Source organism: Monodelphis domestica, chromosome 8 (genome assembly GCF_027887165.1).
Source record: "Monodelphis domestica isolate mMonDom1 chromosome 8, mMonDom1.pri, whole genome shotgun sequence".
Lineage (NCBI taxonomy): Eukaryota > Metazoa > Chordata > Mammalia > Didelphimorphia > Didelphidae > Monodelphis > Monodelphis domestica.
This window is the reverse complement of record NC_077234.1, coordinates 194,781,323-194,789,375: the sequence shown is the minus strand read 5'-3', so window position 1 is coordinate 194,789,375 and position 8,053 is coordinate 194,781,323.

The window sequence follows — 8,053 nt, the reverse complement described above, 5'->3', positions numbered from 1 at the left end:
CAATAACTGCTCTTGTAATTCTCAGTTGCTTACAATTTGAATCTGGATACAATCTCAAATCTTCTGGAAAAAACTGCAAAATTTTAGTTAGTGTTTTTTTTTTCTTTTGAGGCAAATATTACATATTCCCCATTTCCCCCTTTAAAACATGCTCAGAGAAGCCTCAGCTCTAACTATAACAACCTGGCACAGACTGAGATGGAACTTGTTTACAGTTTCTGCCTATGCGCTAGCTCATAACATTTTAATTTAATGGGATGTGTAGCTCATGTTTCAATTAAAAGTAAAATTATTACATTCTTTAGTTTGTGTGATTTTTTGATAGAATGGTACATTTATATGGTAATTTTCCTAAGATCAACTTTATTTATCGGCAGGAAGCTATTCCAAGATTGTTGTATATTTTCCTCGCTTCTGAAATGTTATCACATTTAATTGCCTGATCTTATTTGGGTTGCAATCATAGTCATTAATTAGTAGGAAGGTGAGGGACAGCATCATATCTAACTATCTGTTATGGCTGCTTTAATGAGGAAAATACCTGCCATCATTTTAAAGGCATCCTGTATACTTCACAAATACAGCTTGCTGTAGCATTCTCATTTAGACTGTGAACATCAAAGGAAATTGATGTCAGGTGTGAACAGAAGCTGTTGAATATATCTGTTGAAGGAACTGAGTGGTATGTCTGGATGGGAGAGATGAAGGGCAGCTTAAAACATTAACAAAACTACAGGTAATTAGTGTAAACTTTCAAGGGTTCCGCGTGTTTCAGGAATAAAATCGTTATTTATAGATGTGACCTCATAATACCAACATAGTTTAAAAGGTTCCTATTGTTTTCATTTCTTAGCCCACTGTGCAGGGGGTGGGTGGATGCAATAATGACAATGCAGTGCGTAGGAGGAAACACATCATTTAAAAGAAAAGAAACCATGGTTTGGTTTTTTCTTTCAAATAATTTTAAGCAAATTGAACCTGATTGCTTTGAGAAGCCCATTTCAGGCTCCTTATTTATTTGATTTAAATACATAGAGGTAGAAGTTGGCTTCACTCAGAAGATGGTTCACTCAGAATGTGGATGATATATAGTTACAGATTTGAAGGGTGGATGAAATAACTGGAAGGCAGGGGGATCTTGAAGGAATACTCATTTTCCCATAGAATTAAGTTTAGATATTGTACTTGTATAGAGTATGATGTGCCAAAATAATATTTACATTACAAGGAGTACATTATAATACATTCAAAAGAAAATAAGTTTCCATTAACCGTCCAGAATACAGCTTCCAAGGGTTAGTAGGGACATGTGGCATGGCATTTCTGCTCACCCACCTATCCACTCATATACTTTCCTGCTAGTGATATTGCTGTACCTGCTTTGGCAATTGGTTTTACCATAATGGAAAATGGTCTGGCAATTGCATAATCTCTTAAAGAGCATTTCAATTCATCTACCATTTTCAAAGGCATTAGAACCCATCATATCTCAACTTCATGTCTCATTATGTACCAATTCCCTGCAAAATGGCAGCCTCTTGACTGTTGAGATGGAATATAGATGAGAAGCTAGTTTATGGCTTGCTTTGGGCTTTGCTTACTATAAATAGTTTTTTCCCTCAAATTTCCATGCAAATTACTTGAATATTATACAGATATAGTAATTAAAAAGCTAAAGATGTGTTGATACAAAAGCATACAATATGTTGAGGTTATCAACTTTTTCCCCCACCGCATCCCAGATATCAGTGATGGCACCTTTAATGTCTATATCCTAGCAAAGCAAAAAGGTAAGTACTCTTTATGCTGAGAGTATATGATGACTATATGGATAAAATATCTAAGGGTTTTTTAAGTTTTACAAAATTTTAAAGGCATAGCCTTAGACTGTAACAAAAAGAATCCTTAGAAGATTACTATTTAGCATTTTTATTTTTATTTTATTTTTACTTTTAAACATTATTTTATTTGGTTATTTTCAAACATTATTCATTGGAAACAAAAATCATTTTCTTTTCTTCCCCACCCCTCCTGCCATCCCTCCTATAGCCAACACGCGATTTCACTGGGTATCACGTGTGTTCGTGGTCCGAACCCTACTCAGGCAGGCTGAGCAAGTAATATAACACCTTTTTAAGGCATGAATTTCCTCATCTGTAAAATACAGATAGTAATAGCATTTACTCTCCAGGGTTATAGGAATGAAACTGAGATAATATTTATTAAAGTACTTTACAAGTACTTTAAAATGATATAGAATTGCAACTAGGTGGTAGAAAGATTAGAGTACTAGAACAGAATTGAGAAAGAATTGAGTTCAAATCTTTGCTTAGACACATGTAAAATGAAGAATATGTTTTGCATGAAACATCCAATCCTTTAGCTTTCTCACCATATGTGTGAGAATATATTTATATATTTGTAAAATAATAATAAGCCATGAGTGCAGAATAAAATTAAAAGCTTTTCAGTAACCAATATAGGTGATATAAATGTCACAAGGACCCTTATCTCCCTCTTACTTATTTCTTTTTTTTAAAACCCTTACCTTCTGTCTTAGAATCAATACTAGGTATTGGTTCCAAGGCAAAAGAGTGGTAAGGGTGAGGCAATGGGGGTCAAGTGACTTGCTGAACGTATGTAGCTAGGAAGTGTCTGAGGCTAGATTTGAACCCAGTACATCCAATATCTGGGCCTGGTTCTCAATCCACTGAGACACCCAGCTGAGTCCCCTCTTATTCATTTCAAAATGCTCTACAGTCTGTCTTCCAACCTCATCATTCAGCTGAAACATTCCCATCCAAAGTTACCAAAGATTTCATAATTGTCAAAAATTGTCAAATCTATTTTCTTCAATCCATATCTTTGACTTCTCTGCAGTCTTTTCCAATAAGCATTCTTTCCTCAAGGATATTGCTCCTCTATATATGTTCATGACATTATTCTCTCCTGTTCTCCTCCTCATTGCCTAACCACTCTTTCACAGACTCATTTGTTTGCTCATCATTCATATTACACTTCCAAATAATGAATGTCACTCAAGGTCCAAGGACCTCTTTTTTCTACTTCTTTATAATCTAGATTAGTAATTTCATCAATTCCCATGTTTCCAATTGTTATCACTACATGATGTTGGACAAATCACATGACATTGACTTCCCTCAGTTTCTTGATCTTTAAAATGTAGGATAATAATAATAATAATACCTACTTTATTGGATTGATAAACAGGGAAAAAGCCAATCAAAATTTAAATGTTTCCTGTGTGTGAGACATTGTGCTAAATGCTTAGGATACAAAGAAAGGCACAAAACAATCTCTGCTCTCAAGGAGCTCACAATCTAATATGCAAATAATATTCAAATAAATTTGAGATAATACGCAAAAAAGTACAATGTAAAAAATATATTGACTACATTAAATTAAAAAGATTTTCCACAAATAAAACCAATATAACAAAGATTAGAAGAAAAACAGAAATAGGGAAAAGTTGTATGAATCAAGTGTCTTTCACAAATTTTCATTTCTATAATATATAGAGAATTGAGTCAGATTCCTAAGATCAAAGATTTGAACAGATAATTCTCAGATAAAAAAAATAAAACTAGCTTTAATCATGAAAAAAACTCCAAATCACTATTAATTACAGAAATGTAAATTAAAATAACTCTGAAGTACTACCTGACATCTATCAGATTGGCTAATATGCCAAAAATGATAAATATTGGCACAGAGGTGGTAAAACTCAGACACTAATACACTGTTGGTGGAGCTATGAACTGATAGAACCATTCCGGAGAGCAATTTGGAACCATGCCACAAAGACCATAAAGCTGTGCATACCTGTTGACACATTAATAGTGCTGCTACTTTTGTATCCCAAAGATACCTGCATCCCCTATCAAAGATAGGGCAAACAACCCTATTTGTACAAAAATGTTTATAGCAGCTCCTTTTGTGGGGACAAAGTATTAGAACTGAAGTGATACACATCAAATGGGGAATGGCTGAATAAGTTGTGGTATATGATTATAATGGAATGCTATTGTACCATAATGTTAACCAAGATGATAACTAAAAAAAAGGCCCTAGAAAGACTTATATGAAGTGATGCATAGTGAAATGAGCAGAACTAGGAAAACATTGAACACAGTAACAGCGAAAATGTGCAATGACCAACTGAATGACTTAATTATTATCAACAAGGCAGGAATCCAGGACAACCCTAACAGTCTCATGATGAAAAAATTTATTCACTGCCATAGAAGGAACTGAGATAGTCTAAATACAGATGGAAGATTACCATTGTTCATTTTATTTCCTCCATGAATTTTTCTCTAGTGTAAGCAATATATGTCTTCTTTCACAACATGATGAACATGGAAATTTGTATTGTATGATAATGCATGTGAAACATATATGATATTACCTGAAGTTTGGGGAGTGCAGAGATGTGGGAAGAACATAGAAAATAGATATTGCAAAATGCTATAAAAACTATTATTGAAAGTTGTATCACCCAGAGTTGTAAAACTGTGTATACCTCTATGCCCAGCCATATCACTTCTGGTTCTGTTTCCCAAGGAGATTATGGGAAATAAAAAATAAATATATTTTCCAAAATATGTATAACAGCTTTCATTGAGGTACAAAGAACTGGAAGCTGAAGGGATGCTCATCCCTTTGGCAATGGCAAAATAATTAGTGGTATATGGTTGTGATAGAATACTACTGCAACATAAATGAAGGGCACTGTAATTTAAAGAAAAAAAATCTTGGAAAGAACCATATGGGATAATGAACAGCAAAATGAGTAGAACCAAGAGAGTGTTGTTCATTGCTACAGATTTAATTCTTGAATAATAAATCATGAATATCACCTCCATAATGAATAGGAGAATGGAAACATGATATTTTATATACACATATCTGGCTCCTGGGTGATTCTTTTTAAGATATAGGGAAAGTAAGAAGAGAATGAGACATTTGTAATTAAATTATATTAATTAAAAATTAAAAAATAATTATCCTAATTTTTTTTCAGTTTTCTTTGTATCAGGTCATAGAAGTCTTCCCAGTTTCCTCTGAAGCAATTTAAAAGTTTCTAATGGCACAAGAATTGTTTATAGCCCATGATTTATTTAGTCATTCTGAAAAAAGATAACCCATTAGTTTCTGATTTTTGCTATTAAAAATGAATTGGGAAGAAAAATTTGTAGTCTAAATTCTTCTCACATTGGTCATGTTGCATATATATATATATATATATATATATATATATATATGTGTGTGACATATCTTTTTCCATTCCCCAAATAATGTACAATTCATTTCTAGATCCTTTCCCCTATTTTAATCTCTTCAGGATCAGAAAATCTATTTTATTCTAGTCTGTTCTATTTGGAGCACTTTCTTTTTCTTTACTCATCCCCATTCCCACTCCTAGTCACCATCCCAATATACTCACTTGTTTTCATGATATTTGATGTATTGCACACAACTTATTTGTTCACATCTTTGTCCATTTCAGATAAATGAGGTTCATCTTATGTCTCTCTCCTTTCCTTCTTGTTTTCTCTTCTCACTGAAATTATGGGGAATAGCATATTTCATACCTTCTTCCTTTATATACTAATGTAGTACTTTTACATTTTCTTTCCTCATCTTCTTAAAAGTCTACATACAGAACAACTGAATTGCTCAGGTATTCAGTGTTTTTTAGTTAAATCTACCAATATACTTTGGTAAAAGGAAAGTTCTGAAAGAACACATTTGGATTATAATATTAGAATGTTATTACTGCAGCTACTCCCTAGCTGTGTGACCCTGGGCAATTTATTTAGTCTCAATTGCCTAACCCTTACCATGGTTCTGCCTTACAACCAATATGCAATTTTGATTCTAAGATGGAAGGTAAGTGTTTTAGAAAAAAATATTATTGGGCTGTTTGGTTGTTGGCTTTATTACTTGTAGAGAAGCAAAATGACACCCCCTGATTATGTCTTTTGACTTGTACATAAATTGGATTTAAGGGAGGCAGAGTTGCACCAAGTCTTCAGTATTACTCTCTCTTCCAGAGTCATCCATATTTAGTATCAGGATGAAAGCCCAGATGACTGGTGATGACCTGGGATTCAGTGGATGAGCTTGGCTTCTTCAATGCCCAACCAAGCTCTAAGTAATCCAAATCACCTGCTGTACTGTATTTATGGCTATTGGAACAAATTTTTTTCACCTCTCCCTTTCTTTAGAGGGACTCTTCACATGCCAGGGGTAGGTAGAACTTCCTCTTTTCCCAATTCACTGGCAGGTTTGAGATGTATCTGTTACCCTCCTGTTTTGGGTTGTTTTTTTTTTTCTGGATGTAAGTTCTGTGCATGATGGCTTCTTGGAGACCCAGGTAAAAGCAGGGTGGTAAGTTAACACCAAAAGTGGGAAGAAGCTCTGAAAAGGTCTTGGCAAGCCTTCATGCCAGTGGTGCCAATCTTCCCTGAAAATGCCACACAGCACAATACTACATCAGAATATTTTCTAATTGCTCAAGGAAATTTATTTTTTTAGGTTACTCCTGACTCTCCTCTTTGCTTTTAAAAGTTCTAGCTTATGTAAAAATAAAATTTATATCTCTAACAATAAAAATATTCTTTTTTATGAGGTTTCTTAATTGATTTAGAAATCAAGGAATAAAGAGGATACAAAATAAAAATCACATGCCCATGGCTGGATAGCCATTTCCAAATTTCCCCCCGCTTACCATTATCACTGGTGATGATACAATATGCAAAAAATAAGATGAAGAGCCTCAATGCCCACTCCTTTTATTCTCCTTATACAGAAAAGTGTAATGACAGGAAGTCAGTGGGCTCTTGGGATATGTAATTCTTTTGCAGGGTAGCAGATTTTTCAATTATACATTCCTCCCTGAGAGCAGAGGAAGACTAACTAGTCTCTCCAATAGGTCTTGTAAACATACCAACTTTGAAATTACAATAATTTGAGGATAAGAGAAAAAGAGAACAAAACCAATAATTTGTAGGTGTATTGACAAAATGCCAGTTAGGGGGCAGTCCCCTTTGGCATGAGAGTATACATACAAAACAAATGCATTCAATCCCACCCAGTTCACATCACCATATCCCAAAAGTTCACTCGGGATTTCCTGGTTCAGTTTGTGGTCTGGGGAGGAATTTTCATGATGTCTTCTCTAAACAATTCACTTTCTGGATTTAGAGAGGTAGCATATTTCTTAACATAAAATTACTCTCAAAAGGAATTTAAACTTTGGAATTTAAGATAAAAAAATTATACATATCCCTCTGAAGAGGGTGATTGAAAAATGCAGGGATCACTTAGGGATGTATGGCTGAATTATGAGGTATATGAATCAGTTGGCAAGAGAAATAAAAATATTTTAAAAATCCAAATAAAAAAGATAATTTCTGGATAAAATATAGACTATCAAAGTCTTATGTATAAAAATTCTAAGTAAAGGAAAAATAAATCTATAACAGTTACATGAATCAGGGCCCAATTAAAATGATTTAAGCAATTATGCATTTACCCAGTCAATAGCCAGGACTATAGAAAGTTTTCCACACCATGAAAGACAGAAAAGGGACTAAATTATAGGAACCAGGTAGGAGCCAAATTTGAGATACTTGGTAAAATGTGGGACAAGGAAGACCTGCCTTTAACACATGTAAACAGCCGCAACCTCAAACCCCAAACAAGTTCAAGTCCTCTTGTCTTGGCTCAAAATTTTCATCAATCCCATTGGGCTGCATTCATTATTTCTGCTTTTCTGCATTTGTGTGCTATGTTTCTGTGACCTACTGTATGGTCAATTTTTGTGAATGTGCCATGTGGTGCTGAGAAGAAGGTGTATTCCTTTTTATCCCTATTTATTTTTCTCCATATGTCTATTAATTCTAATTTTTCTAAGATTTCATTCACTTCTTTTACCTCTTTCTTATTTATTTTTTGATTTGATTTATCTATTTTGGTTTAAGTCTTCCACTAGTATGGTTTTATTGTCTATTTCTTCCTTCAATTC